The sequence below is a fragment of the Hyla sarda genome, chromosome 5 (assembly GCF_029499605.1).
Source record: "Hyla sarda isolate aHylSar1 chromosome 5, aHylSar1.hap1, whole genome shotgun sequence".
Taxonomy (NCBI): Eukaryota; Metazoa; Chordata; class Amphibia; order Anura; family Hylidae; genus Hyla; species Hyla sarda.
In genome coordinates, this window is record NC_079193.1 from 211,064,890 (window position 1) to 211,087,899 (window position 23,010).

Below are 23,010 nucleotides of genomic sequence, written 5' to 3' on the forward strand. Positions count from 1 at the left end.
AATGTTCAGCACTAACCAGTGCTGACTAATATAGCGAGGTTTCAATGCTAGAACAGGCTTATTGCCAGTATGGAGGGCAATTGCCCCTGCAGGGTGCAATGCCTCTCACTTGTCCTAATGTGCCAGTGGATACTAGTGCAATTAAAATCGTGTCTCTGCTACCATCCAACATGTTTCGCCACTGCATGTGGCTTTATCAAGGATGGCAGGTAGCAGGATGAATGCTTCGCATGTTAGCTCCGGCTTTTATGCCCTCCGAGTCTGACGTCATGGCCACTTAGTCCGCACTCGTCGCACACTATAACTATCACACCAAAAACCATGCTCTTTACCTGTAAACAAACACACCTACAGAAGCGTCATACCAGTCCCGATCTCATCGGTCCTTTTGAATACACACCTCGGGACAGACCAGGCTCCACCCCCGGATCACATCTGTGATTGCGTGCCCGCGGCGCCTAGATTGCGCCACATTCACGCGTCAACAGCCAATCCACAGGTGGGCGGAGCACAAGTCATCTCATCCTTCCCGTCCCAGGTGAGTTGCGCATGACACCGAACTTAACCTTTTCTTCACACTAGGATTCCTATTGCGCATGACAAAACTGTAAGTAGTTTTTTCTCTTGTTTCTTCCCCAGGGTGTCTGTCATATATACAATCTATCATATGTCAGTTCCAACCACATGGGTTCCTAAATCGGAATTGAACTATTCAATTCCAGATGTGGTATCAGTACTAAATTACCAAATATCTATTTTTTGTTTATTTTATTATTTATTTTATCCTTGGTAAACTGTAGAGAATGTTACTCACATCTATGATTTTATTTTATTTTAGTTGTGATCTTTTATCTTATTCACTCATATCCATGATGTTCTTATGGTATTAATCCTTGGTTCACTATGTAATTATATTATCAATTTTATTTACTCCCATCCGTGGTACTCTTATGGTGTTAATTCTATAATTCTATATTCACTATATACTCATTTCATAAATGTTACGTTCTTGTTGTTGCTACAGTCAATATGGTGTTTTAGTTTTTCCTGTGATATTAATTACACAGGTTATATATATAATTATACATATGACCTATATTTGATATATGGCTAAATGTGGCAGTTTCGTTGTGTCACAGGTGTTCAGTCACTTGTGGCAGTTTCGGTGTCACTGGTATTCACTCACTTAGGGTCAGTTCAAATCAATTGGTCATGTATGAACTCATATGTAAATGGAGCAGTCACTTATATCCTCCCTATTTTGTTTCCTTTTCTTGTTTCTTTATTCTATAAATCTCAATATTTTTGAATGGTGAACCCTTCCTTTAAACATGAGGGGTTCAGACTCTTTAGGCGGAAAATCCACTTTGCCTCTTCCTTCAATAAGATCTTATCCAGGATTCCTCCTCTTGGACCCATTTTAATTTGTCATATACCGAAAAACTGTTGTCGTATACTGAAAAAAAGTGTTCAATAGTCTTTTGACATTGGGAAGCAATAGATTCCAATGCTAGTATGGTGCTCGGTGGTGGTCAATCTTGTGATGCTTTGTCTGTAGGGTGGCATGGCCCAATGCCGTGGGCTTGGTCGGGCAGCAGTGGGGCTGTCTGGCCACTGGGTCATTCCCCCTGTTGTCCTGGTGTAGCAGAGGCAAGGGTCGCCACCTGGCAGTATGGCAGTGTTAGGTTATGGACCCACTCTGACTAGGTGGCCTTGAGATGGCGAGTGGGCTTGTGCTTTTTGATCTGAATGTATACTAACAACCTGTTAGTTTTTGAAATTATGCTGAGAAGCAAATAGATTAAACTACAAATTGTGGATGTGCGTCTATGTTTCGGGTGAATTGAATTTTTCAGGTACTTAGTAAGGCTGGGTTCACATATATCTGTTGTCAGGCATAGTTTCTCTCTGGCGTGCACTGAAGGGAAACTGATGCTAGAAATGGTCCCATTTATTTGAATGGGACAGTTCACAATCATCCAGCATCCTAATTTTGACGTCGGATGATTGGACACGCCGGACATCACCGGACAGCGTTCTCCTGCCCAGTGCCAGAAACAATGGATGCCGGATGCCAAACAAATGATGACAACTGATGCACATCATCAGTTGTGGCATCAGTTGTGTCAAGATTTAGGCTGAGTTTCCTTATGCCGGATGCCGGACATATGTGAACCCAGCCTAATTCATACATTTTACTACAAGTCACAATTTTTACAGCTATTTGAAAATTGTTCAAAAATTGTAGCCTGTAATAAGATCCTAACTCTTCTTCATTGCATCGGGACTCTTATAAATTCTAGTAACTGTTTCGGTTTCCTGTATCACAAGTAATAATGCAAACAAAATTTTATTTGATATCACTGGTGTGCTATCCCTCAAACATAATTTTTCATGCAATGCTTTCCTCACAAAATCATATACAGATACTAAAGCAACACTTGACTTTGATGAATAGCTTGATAAAGGTAAAAGGTCATCTGTCAACAACTTTTACCAAAATAACTGTATTACGTAAATGCCATTCCAGAAGTCCTTAGGTTTCATTTTGTCACTTAATGTCAACTTTCTGATTTTTATGAAGAAAAACTGGTTTGGGTATGCAGAGAAATAATATATAGCATATTATAGAGTGTGAACACACATTTTTCTAACACCATGTTAGTCAGGAGTGGCTATAATAGTATATCTTGCTATGGACAGACATAGATGTTAATGTGGTCAGCAGACCAAGGCATATACTATGGGGGAGATTTATCAAAACCTTTACAGAGGAAAAGTTGCCGAGTTGCCCATAGCAACCAATCAGATTGCTTCTTTCATTTTTCAGAGGCTGTTTCAAAAATGAAAGAAGCAATCTGATTGGTTGCTATGGGCAACTCGGCAACTTTTCCTCTGGACAGGTTTGATAAATCTCCCCCTACATCTCTCCAAGTTCCAATGTTTCAGGAAAAGTGGGAAATTCACAGAAGAAATATTGGAAAGCTTTTCAAGCAGCATGGAGGGTGAATAGCCACTTGTAGGTTTTGTTTTTAGCCTCTTTTTTGGATCATCTCACACACCAATTCTCTTAGGGCGAGATTTATCAAAACCTGTGCAGAGGAAAAGTGGAGCAGTTGCCCATAGTAACCAATGAGATTGTTTCTTTCATTTTTTTTTTTAAAAGGCCTCTAAAAAATAACAAATAATTATTTGATTGGTTGTTATGGGAAACTGCTGCACTTTTCCTCTACATAGGGTTTGATAAATCTCCCATCATTGCAAAAGGTTTGTTCAAGCCTTCGTGCATTATGTTCTATGTCTTACTTCTGTTTTTCATTACATGTTTATATCTTTGATATAAGTGAAAGTGCGGCTCAACTGTATAAATCTACTAAGTATATTCAACATTTATATGTTGAAATGATCTTCATCATCTGGTTACAATATATGTAATACTGAAAAAGACATGACAGAATATTGGATATAGCAGTGCCAAAGTAATATAATTCTTGTCAAGTGGTTTTATGACAATCGCTCTGTGCCAAACACACACTGGGAATGTGAAGGCTTTCGTTTCAGCTAATTTGCACTTTCCATATACTCTATAAGAGCAAAAACTTTCAAAATCAAGATTGATCATTATATTTAATTATATACCATTTCTTATGAAAAAAGGCTAAAATATGGAGTTGGGCTGACTACCAAATTTATGTAGCTCACCTAGAATTTTTTTAAGTCCAGGACTATTGACCTGGCATTATTTTAAGTCCAGGTCTAACCTAGGCTAAATGTGTTTGCCTTTATAGAAATGTCCAAGGTAACTAAAACCAGATACCGTATACACATAAAAGTTGTCTTACTGACACCAGTGTTTGTTAGGACTCCTTACCTATATCAGCCTTAAAAGTAAACAGTCATCCTCTTCACCCACTGTAAACCCAATACACTGGGTTATAGTGTGAGTGAACAGGAGACCAATGAGAGGTCACTGACTCCTATACATACCTTTACTCCAGAGATCTTTCCCTCCAAAGATCTGCTTCCATCCTCTGTGAATTGCGCACAGAAGGCAGGCCTGCAGGCTCTATTTGAATATTCATTTTCGCTGGGCACATGAGCCCTCAGTTGGCGCAGTGCTCACGTGACCAGCGACAAATTGAGCTAGTGGGCCTGCAGGCTCTATTTGAATATTCATTGTCACTGGGCACATGAGCCCTCAGTTAGTGCAAGCCTCACGTGACCAGCGACAAATTGAGCTGGCGGGCCTGCCTCCAGCGTGCAATTCACAGAAGATGGAAGCAGATCTTCAGAGGAACAGATCCCCGGAGTAATAGTACGAATAGAAGTCAGTGACCCCTCATCGGTCTCCTGTTCAATCACACCCAGTGTATTGGGTTTAAGGTGGGTGAACAGGATGACCGTTTTCCTTTAAATGCACTGGGCGTGGCATAGGTATCTGATGTAAGGGGAAGAATTGATTTATCAAAATATATTTATAGTCATCTCCCACATAATGCACAATTTAGACATATGCATTTATGTATGTATGTGTCTGAATTATATTAAGTACTGTATCTGAGATAAAAACTATAGCAGGCAATTACAAATAACAAAAGCATGATAAGTTTACGGCTGTACCATATAAAATAAGGTAGCTATTTATATATATTTTTTTTATCAGCAAAGAAGATAGTCCGGCACAGAACTGAAGTATGCAGGTAAAAACTCAGAACTTTATTTCAGCATAACGCAGTACACAGAAGCCTGACGCGTTTCGCACCGAAGTGCTTAGTCGTAGGTAACAAACAACCACAATGAACGTCTTAAAATACACAAAATAGCGGTCACATGACCATACACATCATAAAATCGTTCTCATACAAAACATGGCGCTGGAGCATCGGGTTGGGAAACACCAATTTTTTGGAACAAGTTCACACCTGGGTGCGCCCAAGACATCAATAGAATTATTCTAAAGAACAGTGTAAACATTTACATCATTGATTCCTGACTTGAATCGAGAAAAACCAGGTAAAAGCACTCATCTGCAAGAACAGTAGCTTGAGTATCATATTTTTTGTTTTGATTATTTATTATTATTTTGTATTTATTCATAATTAGATATTAGTTTATATATGTATCATTCTTAGTTATGTTGATAATACATTTAAACATGACTATCTATTTGGGGTCTAAGGGCAAGTGAGAGCTAAATCTAATCTCTTGTTTAGACCGAGGGGATGCCTCGTGCCAAGGAGGAATATCCAATATGCCTCCCTGTTAAAAAGTTTATTCCTAAGATCTCCCCCCCTCGGACCCAAAGTAACCCTTTCTACCCCCGATACCCGTAGGCCCGTCACATCTCCTCCATGTACGTGACGGGCCTACGGGTATCGGGGGTAGAAAGGGTTACTTTGGGTCCGAGGGGGGGAGATCTTAGGAATAAACTTTTTAACAGGGAGGCATATTGGATATTCCTCCTTGGCACGAGGCATCCCCTCGGTCTAAACAAGAGATTAGATTTAGCTCTCACTTGCCCTTAGACCCCAAATAGATAGTCATGTTTAAATGTATTATCAACATAACTAAGAATGATACATATATAAACTAATATCTAATTATGAATAAATACAAAATAATAATAAATAATCAAAACAAAAAATATGATACTCAAGCTACTGTTCTTGCAGATGAGTGCTTTTACCTGGTTTTTCTCGATTCAAGTCAGGAATCAATGATGTAAATGTTTACACTGTTCTTTAGAATAATTCTATTGATGTCTTGGGCACACCCAGGTGTGAACTTGTTCCAAAAAATTGGTGTTTCCCAACCCGATGCTCCAGCGCCATGTTTTGTATGAGAACGATTTTATGATGTGTATGGTCATGTGACCGCTATTTTGTGTATTTTAAGACGTTCATTGTGGTTGTTTGTTACCTACGACTAAGCACTTCGGTGCGAAACGCGTCAGGCTTCTGTGTACTGCGTTATGCTGAAATAAAGTTCTGAGTTTTTACCTGCATACTTCAGTTCTGTGCCGGACTATCTTCTTTGCTGCTAATTGTGTGAGCCGGAGGCGGAACCGGCGTGTCCGCAGCACGAACTCAGGAGCAGCTGCGGGTGTGGTGAGCGGCAATCCATTTTTGTATATTTTTTTTATGTAATCTTTTGGCACAGATTTACTATTACCATCCATACAGTTTAGTGTCCAGTTTTAGTTTGGTGTTCATTTACCAAAAATGTTGTAAATTGCGACACTATACAAGAGGAAGCCTGAAAAAACACATATATTGCATTTTTAACCTGATAAAGTGTGTGTCCAAAAGATTTTCTCAAAACCCTACAGATTACAGCAGACTATAAAAACAGGTTAAATAGAATCCAAATAGTGAAAATACCTACTTTAGTAAATTTGTGCCATTTTCTATCCTGAGAGTTGAATTGCCAGATCCTTAAATTTACCCTTACAAAATTACAGTTAAAATATAAATTTAATATAAAAGTTTTAGATCTATACTGACTTTTGTTTCATGCAAATCCATTTAATCTAGGAGTAGAATACTGTAAGAAGTGTAAAGTCAAACATGAGTTTGTAAGAAAATATATCATCAGAAAATGACATAGCTTACTATTTCAAATAACATTTCTTATTGTAAACATATATATGAATCTATCATATATTTGAATCTATTGAATATATTTTAATTAATCATTCGATTAAATAGAATGCTTAAAATATTTAAATTGTAACATAATTCACCAATGCTGTAACAATATGCTGACACTTGCAGTATTTTGCAGTTCATCTGTTCAACTTTGCTGTATGGATTGGGACAGCATTAGCAGCATCATCTCATTATAATTATTGGATAGACAAGTAAATACTGAAGGCCTAGATAACAGAATGGTCATTCTTTTCTTGGTGACTGTAATATCTAGTCTTTGAAATTTTTTTGTCAAATAGCTGACCCCCTCCTCATTATGTTTACAAATACTAACCAAAATACAACATGTTAATGTAGCCTAAAGCTCACTAATTTGATATATATCTTCGACTATTTCTTATTTAAAATCAAACGTATATTTTGTATAAAAGTAAGTTTGTAATGACATTACTAAATCAGAATTTTTTAACCCCTTAACAACATAGGATTTAAATGTACATCCTGGTGCCCTGGTACTTAAATTTACATTCTGTACATGACCGCGAGCACCACAGGTCCCGGCTGCTATCAGCAGCAAGGGACCCACCGGTAATGCCGGACATTAGAGTTTGCGCTGATGTCTGCCATTAACCCCTCAGCTGCTATGATCAATACAGATCACGGCATCTGCGGGGTCAGTAAAATGGATGATCCGATCATTCATAATGGCGGACGGAGGCCTCCTCACATGCCTCCGTCCATTTCCACAGGTCTTCTGCTCTGGTCTTAGATCGAGCAGACCAGAGCAGAAGATCGCTGATAATACTAATCAGTGCTATGGCCTATGCATAGTACTGAACAGTATTAACAATCAAATGATTGCTATATAGTCCCCTATAGGGACAAAAAAAAGTGTAAAAAATGTAAAAAAAAATTGAATAATCCCCTCCCCCAATATGTAAACATATTTGGTATCGCCGCGTGTGTAAATGTCTGAACTATCAAAATTCAATGTTATTGATCCCGTATGGTGAACGGTGTAAACGTTAAAAAAATTGGTAAAATTGTGATTTTCTTTTCAATTTCCCCACACAAATAGTATTTTTTTGGTTGCGTCTGTGGATGAAAATATTAAAGAGTTATATTTTTAGAAGGCGAGGAGGAAACAAAATTGCACAAATTGTCCTTATGGCCAAAATGGTCTGTGTTCTTAAGGGGTTTAAGCGAGTAAAACATGGAAGATAATATTGACTTTAACCCCTTAAGGACACATGACGTTCTCATACGTCTCCATTTCCGAGTCCTTAAGGACACATGACGTATGAGAACGTCATGTGTTTTACCGGCCCCCCGCAACCATCTGGAGCGGAGCCGGTCCCCGATGCCTGCTGAAATCGTTCAGCAGGCATCGGGGCATATCGCTCAGGGGGGTCATTATGACCCCCCATGTCGGCGATGGCCGCAGATCGCTGGACAATTCAGTCCAGCGATCTGCGGCGGATTCCGGGTCAATCGGGTCTCCAGTGACCCGGTGACCCGGAATTATTGGCTGATCGGGGCCGTCAGAGACGGCCCCGATCAGCCAGAGCCAGCAGGGGTGAGGTGGCACTGGTGCCACCTCACGATCGCCCTGATTCGTCGGCCGGATTACCGGCCGACCAATCGGGGCGCCTGCTGCGGGTGTCACTCCCGCAACCCGCTCCGCCCCTCTTCCGGAGGACGTGAGCGGGTGCGGGACGTGCACCCCGGGTGCTGGGGACCCCGATCCCCGGCGCCCCTGTTGGGATCGGGGCCCCAGGAGCAGCGGCGGCGGCGGAGACGACGAGGGACTGACCTGATGCGGCTGGAACGTTGGAGGTGAGTGACAGCCTCCTGCTGTTGCTTAGCAACAGCTCCCAGCATGCAAAAAGGGCATGCTGGGAGCTGTAGTTATGCAACAGCAGGAGGCAGACCACCACAACTCCCAGCATGCCCTTATGGGCATGCTGGGACTTGTAGTTTTGCAACAGCTGGAGGCACATTCTTTCTATGGAAAAGTGTACCTTCAGCTGTTGTGTAACTACAACTCCCAGCTTGCACAATCAGCTAAAGTGCATGCTGGGAGTTGTAGTGGTGCATCTGGTGGTTGCATAACTACAACTCCCAGCATGCCCGTTGGCTGTCGGTGACTGCTGAGAGTTGTAGTTTTGCAACAGCTGAAGGCACACTGAGTTAAGTAGCAAACCAGTGTGTCTCCAGCTGTTGCATAACTACAATCCCCAGCCAAAGTAGTATGCCTCCAGCTGTTGCATAACTACAACACCCAGCATGCCCTTCCGCTGTCCGTACATGCTGGGGGTTGTAGCTTTTGCAACAGCTGAAGGCACACTGGTTGCAAAACACTGAGTTTGTTACCAAACTCGGTGTTTCACAACCAGTGTGCCTCCAGCTGTTGCAAAACTACAACTCCCAGCATGCACTGATAGACCGTACATGCTGGGAGTTGTAGTTTTGCAACAGCTGGATGTTCCCCCCCCCCCCCCCAATGTGAATGTACAGGGTACACTCACATGGGCGGAGGATTACAGTAAGTATCCGGCTGCAAGTTTGAGGTGCGGCAAAATTTCTGCCGCAGCTCAAACTGCCAGCGAGAAACTACTGTGAACCCCCCGCCCGTGTGACTGTACCCTAAAAACACTACACTACACTAACACACAATAAAATAAAAAGTAAAAAACACTACATATACACATACCCCTACACAGCCCCCCTCCCCAATAAAAATGAAAAACGTCTGGTACGCCACTGTTTCCAAAACGGAGCCTCCAGCGGTTGCAAAACTACAACTCCCAGCATGCACTGATAGACCGTACATGCTGGGAGTTGTAGTTTTGCAACAGCTGGATGTTCCCCCCCCCCCCAATGTGAACGTACAGGGTACACTCACATGGGCGGAGGATTACAGTAAGTATCCGGCTGCAAGTTTGAGCTGCGTCAAATTTTCTGCCGTAGCTCAAACTGCCAGCGAGAAACTACTGTGAACCCCCGCCCGTGTGACTGTACCCTAAAAACACTACACTACACTACCACAAAATAAAATAAAAAGTAAAAAACACTACATATACACATACCCCTATACAACCCCCCTCCCCAATAAAAATGAAAAACGTCTGGTACGCCACTGTTTCCAAAACGGAGCCTCCAGCTGTTGCAAAACAACTACTCCCAGTATTGCCAGATAGCCGTTGACTGTCCAGGCATGCTGGGAGTTTTACAACAGCTGGAGGCACCCTGTTTGGGAATCACTGGCGTAGAATACCCCTATGTCCACCCCTATGCAAGTCCCTAATTTAGGCCTCAAATGCGCATGGCGCTCTCACTTTGGAGCCCTGTCGTATTTCAAGGCAACAGTTTAGGGCCACATATGGGGTATCGCCGTACTCGGGAGAAATTGGGCTTCAAATTTTGGGGGGTATTTTCTGCTATTACCCTTTTAAAAAATGTAAAATTTTTGGGAAAACAAGCATTTTAGGTAAAAAAAAAATATTTTTTTTACATATGCAAAAGTCGTGAAACACCTGTAGGGTATTAAGGTTCAAATTACCCCTTGTTACGTTCCCCGAGGGGTCTAGTTTCTAAAATGGTATGCCATGTGTTTTTTTTTTGCTGTCCTGGCACCATAGGGGCTTCCTAAATGCGGCATGCCCCCAGAGCAAAATTCGCTTTCAAAAAGCCAAATGTGACTCCTTCTCTTCTGAGACATGTAGTGCGCCAGCAGAGCACTTTTCACACCCATATGGGGTGTTTTCTGAATCGGGAGAAATTGGGCTTCAAATTTTGGGGGGTATTTTCTGCTATTACCCTTTTTAAAATTGTAAAAATTTTGGGAAACCAAGCATTTTAGGTAAAAAAAATATATATTTTTTTACATATGCAAAAGTCGTGAAACACCTGTAGGGTATTAAGGTTCACATTACCCCTTGTTACGTTCCCCGAGGGGTCTAGTTTCCAAAATGGTACGCCATGTGTTTTTTTTTTGCTGTCCTGGCACCATAGGGGCTTCCTAAATGCGGCATGCCCCCAGAGCAAAATTTGCTTTCAAAAAGCCAAATGTTACTCCTTCTCTTCTGAGACCTGTAGTGCGCCAGCAGAGCACTTTTCACCCCCATATGGGGTGTTTTCTGAATCGGGAGAAATTGGGCTTCAAATTTTGGGGGGTATTTTCCGCTATTACCCTTTTTAAAAATGTAAACATTTTGGGAAAACAAGCATTTTAGGTAAAAAAAATTTTTTTTTTTTACATATGCAAAAGTTGTGAAACACCTGTAGGGCATTAAGGTTCATATTACCCCTTGTTACGTTCCCCGAGGGGTCTAGTTTCCAAAATGGTATGCCATGTGGTTTTTTTTTTGCTGTTCTGGCACCATAGGGGCTTCCTAAATGCGGCATGCCCCCAGAGCAAAATTTGCTTTCAAAAAGCCAAATGTGACTCCTTCTCTTCTGAGACCTGTAGTGCGCCAGCAGAGAACTTTTCACCCCCATGCAAGGTGTTTTCTGTATCGGGAGAAATTGGGCTTAAAATTTTGGGGGGTATTTTCTGCTATTACCCTTTTTAAAAATGTAAAATTTTTGGGAAACCAAGCATTTTAGGTAAAAAATATATATATTTTTTTTACATATGCAAAAGTCGTGAATCACCTGTAGGGTATTAAGGTTCACTTTACCCCTTGTTACGTTCCCTGAGGGGTCTAGTTTCCAAAATGGTATGCCATGTGGTTTTTTTTGCTGTCCTGGCACCATAGGGGCTTCCTAAATGCGGCATGCCCCCCAAAAACCATTTGTCGCTCCTTCCCTTCTGAGCCCTCTACTGCGCCCGCCGAACAATTAACATAGACATATGAGGTATGTGCTTACTCGAGAGAAATTGGGTTTCAAATACAAGTAAAAATTTTCTCCTTTTTATCCCTTGCAAAAATTCAAAAATTGGGTCTACAAGAACATGCGAGTGTAAAAAATGAAGATTTTGAATTTTCTCCTTCACTTTGCTACTATTCCTGTGAAACACCTAAAGGGTTAATACACTTACTGAATGTTTTTTTGAATACTTTAGGGGGTGTAGTTTTTATAATGGGGTCATTTATGGGGTATTTCTAATATGAAGACCCTTCAAATCCACTTCAAAACTGAACTGGTCCCTGAAAAATAGTGAGTTTGAAAATTTTGTGAAAAATTTCAAAATTGCTGCTGAACTTTGAAGCCCTATGGTGTCTTCCAAAAGTAAAAACTCATGAATTTTATGATGCAAACATAAAGTAGACATATTGTATATGTGAACCCAAAAAAAATATATTTTGAATATCCATTTTCCTTACAAGCAGAGAGCTTCAAAGTTAGAAAAATGCAAAATTTTCATTTTTTTCATCAAATTTTGGGATTTTTCACCAAGAAAGGATGCAAGTTATCATAAAATTTTACCACTAAGTTAAAGTAGAATATGTCACGAAAAAACAATCTCGGAATCAGAATGATAACTAAAAGCATTCCAGAGTTATTAATGTTTAAAGTGACAGTGGTCAGAATTGCAAAAAACGCTCCGGTCCTTAAGGTATAAAATGGCTCGGTCCTTAAGGGGTTAATATTTGTATCCTGGTTAAGCAACCATGAAAGAGTAAGATGTTAACAGCAACATAGAATAAACTAACCTTAAACACGCACATAAAGAAGCTTTATTCATCTGTTGATTATATATACTGCTCACAAAGCAAATGATCTCCGAGGAACGTATCAATGATCAAAGTGCTCCATGAACATGTTTATAAAAACATTCTATGCCCTTTTGTAGTTGGTCGTTGAATTTGAACCAACTTTAAAGGTGTCTTCTTTGATTTTGTTGCTTTAATTCCATTAAAAATAAGTCTTGTAGTTTTACCTCTGTTTGCAAATAGCTAACTTAAGACAATGATAAGTCAAAGAATAGTACAATACACTTACATCAAAAAAGCATAGAAATAGCACTATTAATATAACTTCAAAGAAAATCACTGCTGTTTGGAGGTAAAATAATGTAGAAGTGTGGTTTGTATGATGTTAGAAATTTACAGTTAGGGTTATAAATAGACCTGGGAAGATGAATTGTTAGAATTATTTGCTCATCCTTAAAGGATAGGTTATGCGCTATACATCTTTTTCACTCATTACTAAGATATGTCAGAAAATGTTATTGGTGTATCTACAACACAGATAAAAAAAAATTGTACTGCATTGTGAGATCCAAAGTAGACCGTTTCCTTAAGGGGTAAATGGTTTGTGTAATAGTGCTAAAGCTTTCTGAAGAACTACATTGTATGCAACCAGAACCATCATAACATTCCTCTGCAAAAAAAAGAAATAAAAACAGTTGTGAAAATAGAAAGCAAGCACTTATATGTGTGTGTGTGTGTGTGTGTGTGTGTATATATATATATATATATATATATATATATATATATATATATATATATATATTCCTGGTAGTAGGGAAGGCACAATTATACTTCACTTTGGTAGGTTAATATGTATATTAATGGTAATGGAAATACCAATCAGATCTTGGAAACATCGGGATGGCATTCGGAAAGTGGTGAAAATGGCACTGCAGCAAACTACTTTAAAATGATATTTACAAATTTAAACAATAAAAAAATAATTATGAAATAGGAGCTTGTTACGCTTTGATATTTCCTGTTCATAAACATGTACTTTTTACATTTCCATTAAACTCCCAAAAGACCCACAAGCTTGCATTTCAATAATAAGAAACTTTGATGAAGTTTTAACAATTTAAGAGCCTTTTAGCCTTTTATTGATACTAAAGAAACATATGAATTTCATCTATTTGACACCTGTCATACTTGTCGTGCCTGGGCCTTTTGTTATACTTATACCATGCTAAGCTCTGTGGGTAAGATGGAGTGCGCCGACGATGCAGGGGATCCCGAAGATGACGCTCCGGAGCCCCGAGGACAGGTAAGTGATCGTCAGCGGACCACACGGGGCACCGTAAACGGCTATCCGGTGCAGCTGAAGCAGTCAGCGCTGCCGGATAGCCGTTTATGCAATGGCCCTGACATACAAAAGCATCGTATGTTGATGCTGCCTTTAACTCTGAGAGGCCATCGCATGTTGAAATTATTGTATCTCGGGGCCATCGTAGGTCGGGGGGGGGGGTTACGGTATACATATATATATATATATATATATATATATATACATACATATATAGATATATATATATAGATATATATATATATATAGATATATATATATATATGAAAGGTATATAGTGTATACATAAACATGGTCTAGCAATTGCTGGCAATGAAGCACACATGGTTCTTGCACTGGTGTATCCTTCCTATTAGAGTAGTGAGTATTTTAAATTTTCTTTCATTCATTTTTGTAGGGTTAATTTGTTGAAAGGGTTTCCAAGTGTCTTCACAGCCTTCCATAAAAGAAAATTGTATTACAAGTTGTTGCCTCTAGATTTATGGAGATTGGTCATTGATCCAGGGTGTGATCCAGTCATACTGAACTAGGGAATGGTTGGAATTTTCCCCTAAGGATGAGTAAAATTGTCTTCTGCCTTGTGGTGATTGGTTAGTCTTCCATTGGGTGAACAATTCAGGATAAGAGGAACAAATATTTGAAAAAAGAAACAGGAACCTGGCCGCAAAATTCTATTTGGATTCTGTTTTACTTTTAAAATGATGGGTCCCAATAGTGAGGGTGACCACTGACACAGAGCATGGGCATGGTTGACTTTGGTTATTTCTCATGCAAGATATTTCTATATTGACTTATAGCTGAAAGTTAACTTTGACAACTTTCTTTTATTTTCTTTGGCAAATCACAAGATCATGTGCCTTACTCCAAGGTTGTCACAGACTGTAGTCATGTGATACACCATGTGACCTTACAGAACCTGGTGAGGGGGCTGTTTAGTGGATGTACCTCTATTAGGCTACAATATTAATGTCCTTGTTTGGATAGGACTGTCATAATAACAGGTTGTTTTGAAATATAATATAGGCAATGGTGCAGCTCAACGACTCACCCTTGGAGTAGGCTCCCCCGAGGTTAACTGCCGGGCACTTATACCCCAAGTGCCAACAATAATTGAAAACTAGTAGAAAAATGGAGGGAGGGCAGTCCTCATGTGTGCTATTGTGGGATATCTATGGGATATGAGGTGAGATCAAGGTGTAGGGAAGAAGAGAAGGTAGGGAAAGGGGTAGAAATAAGAGAAAACAAGGGGGGAAAGGAGGTAGAAATGGGGAGGAAGGAGTGATTAGACCAAATTAAATTAAATTAAAAAAATTTATTTAGGTAGAATATAGTGGGGAGGTTCGCTGGGCCCTAGCGACCGCCTTCCTGCTCTTAAATTACAGTAAAAACACAATAAAACTAGTGAAAGACATGCAAATATCCCCATATGCTGTTATTTATGCAATCAATGCCAAAAAAAAGTTGTGGCATTGATCTATTGAGCATAAAACCATATACAAAAATGATGAGTAATCACACTGTTCAAATATGAATGGAGTGGTATGCGCTCCCTGAAAAAGCAGTCTTTACATTTACTCGAGTGCTGTGCATTTCCTGAAAATAAAAGTCACAGTTTCTGCTATGCAGATGATTCCTCCTGAGCACTATGCACTCCCTGTAAATGAAAGTCACGGATTCTGCTATGCAGGTTGTTCCTCCTGACCGCTGTGCACTCCCTGTAGATAAAAGTCACAGTGTCTGCTATGCAGATAATATCTCCTGAGCGCTATGCGCTCCCTGTAAGTGAAAATAGCGATGTCTGCTATGCAGATGGTTGCTCCTGGGCGCCGTGCACTTCCTATGAATGAAAATTAAAGTTTCTTCTATGCAGATAACATCCTGGGGGACTGTGTCCCACTCACCAATCAGTAGTTCTTCTTGGGAGCTAAAAGCTGCAGGGTACCGCTGTAGAGGTTCCCCGTAGCGAGCTCCCGAGCAGGTGGTGGATGGTATTGCTGCTGCTGTCCTCCTCATGTCTCGGAGGGCGCACTCTGTAATTAGTATATAGTGGCTGTGTAAATCCTCAGCATAGGGTCACACTGTGTCAGTTTGAGTTGTGGATTGAGGTAGATGATGGGGATTGCAGTCTAATCTGGCTATATGCATTTCAGGGGGTCTCCTTCTCTCTTCAGTAGCTGGAATATAGTGGGGATGGTGTCCTTTTTATACCCACATCATAAATTGGTCTGATCATGGAAAAGGTGGAAAAAACAGGATCAAGGGAATGGGAAGAGGGAAGAAAAGGTGGTTGTGAAATTGAGAGTGGGTCTGGTTGTTTGAGTGAATGAGTATATGTAATTCTATTATAGATGAAAATTTCAATCCATATCCATTATTTCAGGATTATCACTATATGACAGTACCTGCAAAATGTGAGGAATAATAGATAATGGCGATCAGCGGTGGAGTGACTGGCCGATCTGATCGGACGTGGTCCGAGGGCCCGGCAGGGTTAAGGGGCTACTACTGCCACCGCTACTAGGAATCCAGGACACTTGTGCCGGATCCCCAGGCAGGCAGTGCTGCCTTCAGCTGTATGTGCAGTACACGCACATAAAGCAGAAGGTGTTCCCTCTGTGTGAGCCGCATCTGTGGCCTACACAGAGAGGAGGCGTGACCTCTGCCCCCACGCAGTGCAGACGCCAATGACATCATTCATCGGCACCTGCACTGTGGAGGAAGGAAGACGCGGGCCCTGCTGCACTCCGGAGGAGAAGATCACTCCGTGGGACATCAGGTAAGCATAATTTTTTTCAACCTGGAAAGGGGAGGGGAAAACTCTGCTGCCTACACTTACTGTGGGGGGACCCTGCTGCCTACACCTACTTTGTGGGAACTCTGCTGCCTAAACCTACTGTGGGGGAACTCTGCTGCCTACACTTACTGTGGGGGGACCCTGCTGCCTACACCTATTGTGGGGGGACCCTGCTGCCTACACCTACTGTGGGGAAACTCTGCTGCCTACACCTACTGTGGGGAAACTCTGCTGCCTACATCTACTGTGGGGGAACTCTGCTGCCTACCCGTACTGTAGGGGAACTCTGCTGCCTTCACCTAATGTGAGGGACTATCTACTATGTTACTGCCTAGCAAATATGGAGACAAACTACCAAACTAATAGGAGGGCTGCCTACTACATAGGGGGGTTTTCATACAGGGGGCAACTATCTGGGGGATTTACCTACAGGGGGCTTGACTACCTACCTTGGGGACATTAACTACCTGGGGGCATGATCTACTAGGGGCCACTACCTCCTAGGGACATTACCAACCTGTAACTTCCGTAAGCAACACCTTATTTTCTGTCCGCTAACACTCTGATAGGGCCCCTCCCGAGGACAGACTCTGGATCCACCACTAGGTGGAGGGGGGTGCTGGCTACCTACTTGACTAACTACCTGGCTACCTAACTTTATACCTGGCTGCCTAACTACATACCTACATATATTGATACCTGGCTACCTAACTATGTACATACCTGGCCTTCATACATGGCTTCCTAACTACCTAGCTAGCAACCTACCTACCTGGCTAGTCACCTACTTACATATCTGGCTTCCTGATCTACCTACCTAGTTACTTATTTACCTGGCGACCTACCTGCCCTTTTACTGTGCAGGACACCAATGAGGGCATTATTACAGGTTGTGGGCCTATAGATGGGAAGATTGTGTAGAGGAGGGGAGGGCACTGGAAAAATGCAGAGTCTAACATGTTTGTTGCAGATGTGAAGAGATCAACATGGCTGTCTGATCAGGACAGAGAAGAAAAGGAAAAAGGACACCGCCGATCAGAAAAGACGTAATTGTGAGTCAATTGATGTAACTGTAATCATTTATATGGTATACACATTCTGTGTACAGCTGATATCTACCGCCATATGGTCCTGTATATAATCACTTATATTTTATACAGATCTCTGTACAGGTGGTATCTACCGCTATATGGGCACTGTATAAAATCACTTATATAGATCCTGTATAGTATACTGGTCTGTGTATAGTGGTTTAATTTAGTACAGTATGGCAGTATTATCCAGTTATTGTGTGGTGGTATATATTTACTTCTTGTATACTGGTATCATTGGTCATGGAAACTTATTTCCCCTACCTTGAAGTGTTTCTTATATAAAATTTTGTTTATTTTGTGTGTAGGGGTGATGGAGGAATTTTATGAAAGGTCTCTGCAAAATAAAAGAAGCAATCTGATTGGTTGCTATCTGCAACTCAGCAACTTTTCCTCTAGACAGGTTTTGATAAATCTCCCCATAATCTCAATAAGATGTGGTTGTAAAAATGATGAATATATACATATATATATATATATATATATATATATATATATATATATATATGATGTATGTAAAAACATAATAGATTTAAAAAAATAATGGGTTAAAAAAGAAACAAAGATCTGATGTTGATAAGAATAAAAAATGCAGGTCAACTAAAATTTTTAGTAGTAAATAGGGTGATATGAAATAAAGTTCTAAGTAAATCTAAAAGATGATACAGTAAGATCCTAGAAATAGGGATTGGAACATGGTGTGTTATTGGGTAATATATCTAGACATGGATTGTTTGTAATGAGGGCAATGGTATCTCCTTTGTGTATAGAATAGATGTGGTCTGTATGGGTTATACGGCCCTTGTGTATAAAATAGTGAAGGGAGTTATGTTCATAGGGGCTGCCAGACCTAAGCATGCATGGGCGCTAACCAGTCATGCCCCTTGGAATCCCTCCAAATGATGAAGGTAATGAAAGAACGTTGGAAACCATTAAAAAATATTTTATTAAAAAAAGTTTCAGAAAACCCCAAAAAGTTCACATCCTGCATTTAATCCTTTCGGCTCAATGCTTTCAAAATCGAAGATCATCCTTGCCTCTGTGCTTGATATTTTCACTTCGAAATTACCCCTTCTCCATCTTGCCTTTACTTGTTTTGAAATCTTCTTTTTGTTGTATTTGAGGGTCAGCTATCTCTGTAAGTCCCATAGCAGTAAATGAGGTTGTGACCAGGCAAGCTCGCTACCATTTACAAGAGGCATTTAGGGATCTCCATGTTTGAGATCGCTGGGGTCTCAGCAGTCATATACCTAGTGGTAAAACATTTATTCCCTATCTTTTGGATAGGTGATAAATACCTATAGCTTTAACCCTTTAAAGGGGTACTCTGCCCCTAGACATTTTATCCCCTATCCAAAGGATAGGGGATAAGATGTCAGATCGCCGCGGTCCCGCTGCTGGGGATCCCCGGGATCCCCGCTGCAGCATTGCGCTATCATTACAGCACAGAGCGAGTTTGCTCTGTGCGTAATGACGGGTGATACAGGGGACGGAGCAGCATGACGTCATGGCTCCGCCCCTCGTGACATCACAGCCTGTCCTCTTAATGCAAGTCTATGGCAGGGGGCGTGACTACCGCCACGCCCCCGCCCATAGACTTGTATTGAAAGGGACGGGCCATGACGTCACGAGGGGCGGAGCCGTGACGTCACGCTGCTCCGTCCCCTATATCGCCCGTCATTACACACAGAGCAAACTCGCTCTGTGCTGTAATGATAGCGGGGCTCCCCAGCAGCGGGACTGCGGCGATCTGACATCTTATCCCCTATCCTTTGGATAGGGGATAAGATTTCTAGGGGCGTAGTACCCCTTTAAATACTCAAAAACAAAAACTATCTTTGTTGGTCAAAGCAACTAATCTGACCTTGTCTTTTATTTCTTCAGCTGCTTAGGTAAAATGAAACTGTGATGTTACTCGTTGATATGGAAAATAAAGACATTTTTTGTTATTGATATAGTTTTGGTGAATCTGCCCCTCTATTTCCAAATATGTGTTGTTGTTGGTGGTTATAGAAGGCGATGATGACAAAATTGCCATGTTATTTATGTGAGGTGCCCCTCGACACCCCCCCCTCCCCCCGACACTGATCCGTTGCATTTCCCCTGTTGCTGTGGGAAGAGAGGGAAGTGGTCCCCCTTTACCTCTTATTTAATCTGCTCAGAAGGGTTTATTAGATTGGTGGTTAGTCGCAGTGTGGCACAGCCAAGTCTACATTTCAGAGCTACTGCTTAGAGTAATTTACTTATAATTCTACAAAATATTCATGTTTGAAACAACATTAATTTTCAGACTATTGAGTTAATAATGATCATTAAAATAAATATGATTTATAGATTGAAGATCAGTGATAAGTTCCATCAAGAATGGCTGTCAATACAAATCATCTGGAAAGCATAGGTATGGTTTTAAGATCAAATTAAATACCCGTCACACTACGGATATTTCAATTGTACAACTGATGTATTAATATTTTTTCTTTGCTTAGTCAATAAACTACAAATTTTCCATTGGTACCTTCATCCATATATATGTCATACATTTTTTTTAATTACATTAATCACATTATATAAATCATTTACTATGGGCTTATGTAATCTTTTTCATGCTGATACATTAGTTAGCTTGGTACAATGTTTAGCTATGCCTTTATATACTGTGTTCATGGTCAGAAGTCTATGGCTGCACCTGCGATGTAACAAGACACACAATCCAAGGCGTGGAAATACACTTGGTATATTAAGACACTGGTTCTACAAAAATACTTCCATGATCTATTGTATTGAGCATGTTATGCTAGATCAATTTAGTCTTTCAGTTACTATTGTTACTTGCTGAAACTATGCACCTGTGTAGCCAACTGCCCATTATCCTTGACCAAGATATAAATCTGCAGGAGTTTCTGTTTGGTTTTGCCATATGAAAGAGAGGAATCTGTTTGTTCAAGACACCATTGTGACTAAGTTGTTAGCTTAGTACTATTGGATATCATTCAATACAATACAATTTATATCCAGACAATAAAAATATAAACATGTATGCTGTAGAAGGGTTTGTAACAAAATCTAATTATATTGACTTAGCACTGATTATCTTATCATAAGCTGAAATACATGTGCTTTCTTATGTTATATCCACCCAATATATACAATACGTTCAGATACACATTCTGTTATGTTGCAGCCTGCACTTAAAAAAAAAAAAAAAGGTTTCACCCATTATTCAGCAGAACGAATGCTATAAATCTTTGTTAATTTATTCAAAAAGAAAAACTAAAATATTACATTAACATAAGATTTCATGAAAGCCATTTTAAGGTCTCTCCAGTGATGTTCGATTAGGCTCAAGTCAGGGATCTGGCTGAAATATTCTAGGACATTCACAGGATTGCCACAATCCAAAATGCAACCTTGCTGAGGCCTGTAACAGTAGATGTGGCAAAGTTATATATGCAGTGCCTGGCTGGGATTGGAGAAGGATCCATTAGGGAGTGCATGCTAGCTCTATAAAATTCAGCCAGTGCTGGTGCACGGCCCCTAGTGGGAAGAGTAGAAACTGCAGCAAGAGACACACCAGAGCAGGAAGACCAGGAAATACAGTAGACACATGGCACAGAGAATGTCGCTGGTAAGAACCAGGACACATGGTACATTGGTGGTTGCGACAGGCATTCTACAAAGTGCTGAGTGCTGAGAACATGCTTCAGAGATTTGGTCATAAAGGGATGGACATGGTCAGCAACAATACTTAGGTAGGCTGATGTGGTTAAATTATGCTCAATTGGTACTAAGGAGCCCAAAGTGTGCCAAGAAAATATCCCAACACCATCACACCATCCGCCTGAACTGTTGATACAAGGCAGGAAAGATCCATGCTTTTATGTTGTTTATGCTAAATTCTGACCCTGTCATCTGAATGTTGCATTCTTCCAGTCTTCAATTGTGCAATTCTGATGAGCCTGTGTTTTCTATTTTTAGCTGAGAGGAGAATTACTGGGTGTGTTCTTCTGCTGCTGTAGCCCATCTACTTCAAGGTGCAGCGGGCTGTGCATTCAGAGATGGTATTCTTGATACCTTGGTTGTAAAGAGTGTATATTGGAGTTATTGTTTTTGTCATCACAAACCAGTCTTTCCCTTCTCCTCTGACCTTTGGCCTCAACAAGGCATTTTTGTCCACACTTCCACTCATTGGATAGTTTCTCTTTTTCAGATCATTCTCTGTAAACCCTTGAGATGATTAGGCATGAAAAACTCAGTAGATCAACAATCTTTAAAATGCTCAGACCAGCCCTTCTGGCACCGACAACATGTCCAAACATTCAAAGTCACTTAAAGGGGTACCAAAGGATAGGGGATAAGATCGCAGGGGTCCCGCCGCTGGGGATGTTCGCTCCGGGTCTGATTACGGGCGATCACAGGGCCAGAGCATTGTGACATCACGGCCCCGCCCACATGTGACATCATGCTCTGCCCCCTCAATGCAAGCCTATGGGAGGGGGTGTGACATTGAGGGGACTGATTGTAACGGGGTGCTGCATGCAAGATCACGGGGGTCCCCAGTGGCAGGACTCCCTCGATCAGGCATCTTATCCCCTATCCTGTGGATAGGGGATAAGATGTCTTAGTGCCGGAGTACCCCTTTAAAAACTCTTTCTTCCACATTCTGATGCTCGGCTTAAACTTCAGTAAGTTGACTTGACCACATCTACATGCCTTAATGCATTGAGCAGCTGCCATGTGATTTGCTGACTAGCTATGTGTATTAAGCAATTGAACATATGTAATATATATGTAATTAATATATATATATATATATATATATATATATATATATAACTCAACGTGTGTGTGTATGTATGTATGTATGTGTGTAGGTTCCAGGTGTAGGTGTAGGAGGACGGGATAGGAGGTCGGGATATGAGGACGGGATAAGAGGTCGGGATAGAAGGTCGTGAAAGGAGGTCTGGATAGGAGGTCAGGATAGGAGGTCAGGATAGGTGGACGGGATAGGAGGTCGATATAGGAGGACGGGATAGGCGGTCATGATAGGAGGACGGGATAGGAGGATGGGATAGGAGGTCGGGATAGGAGGTCGGGATAGGAGGTCGAGATAGGAGGACGGGATAGGAGGTGGTGATAGGAGGACGAGATAGGAGGACGGGATAGGAGGTCATGATAGGAGGACGGGATAGGAGGACGGATAGGAGGACGGGATAGGAGGACAGGATAGGAGGTCGGGATAGGAGGCCGGGATAGGAGGTCAGGATAGGAGGATGGGATAGGAGGACGGGATAGATGGACTGGATAGGAGGACGGGATAGGAGGACGGGATATGAGGATGGGAAAGGAGGACGGGAAAGGAGGTCGATATATGAGGACGGGAAAGGAGGACGGGAAAGGAGGATGGGATGGGAGGACGGGAAAGGAGGACGGGAAAGGAGGACGGGATAGGAGGAAGGGATAAGAGGACGGGATAGGA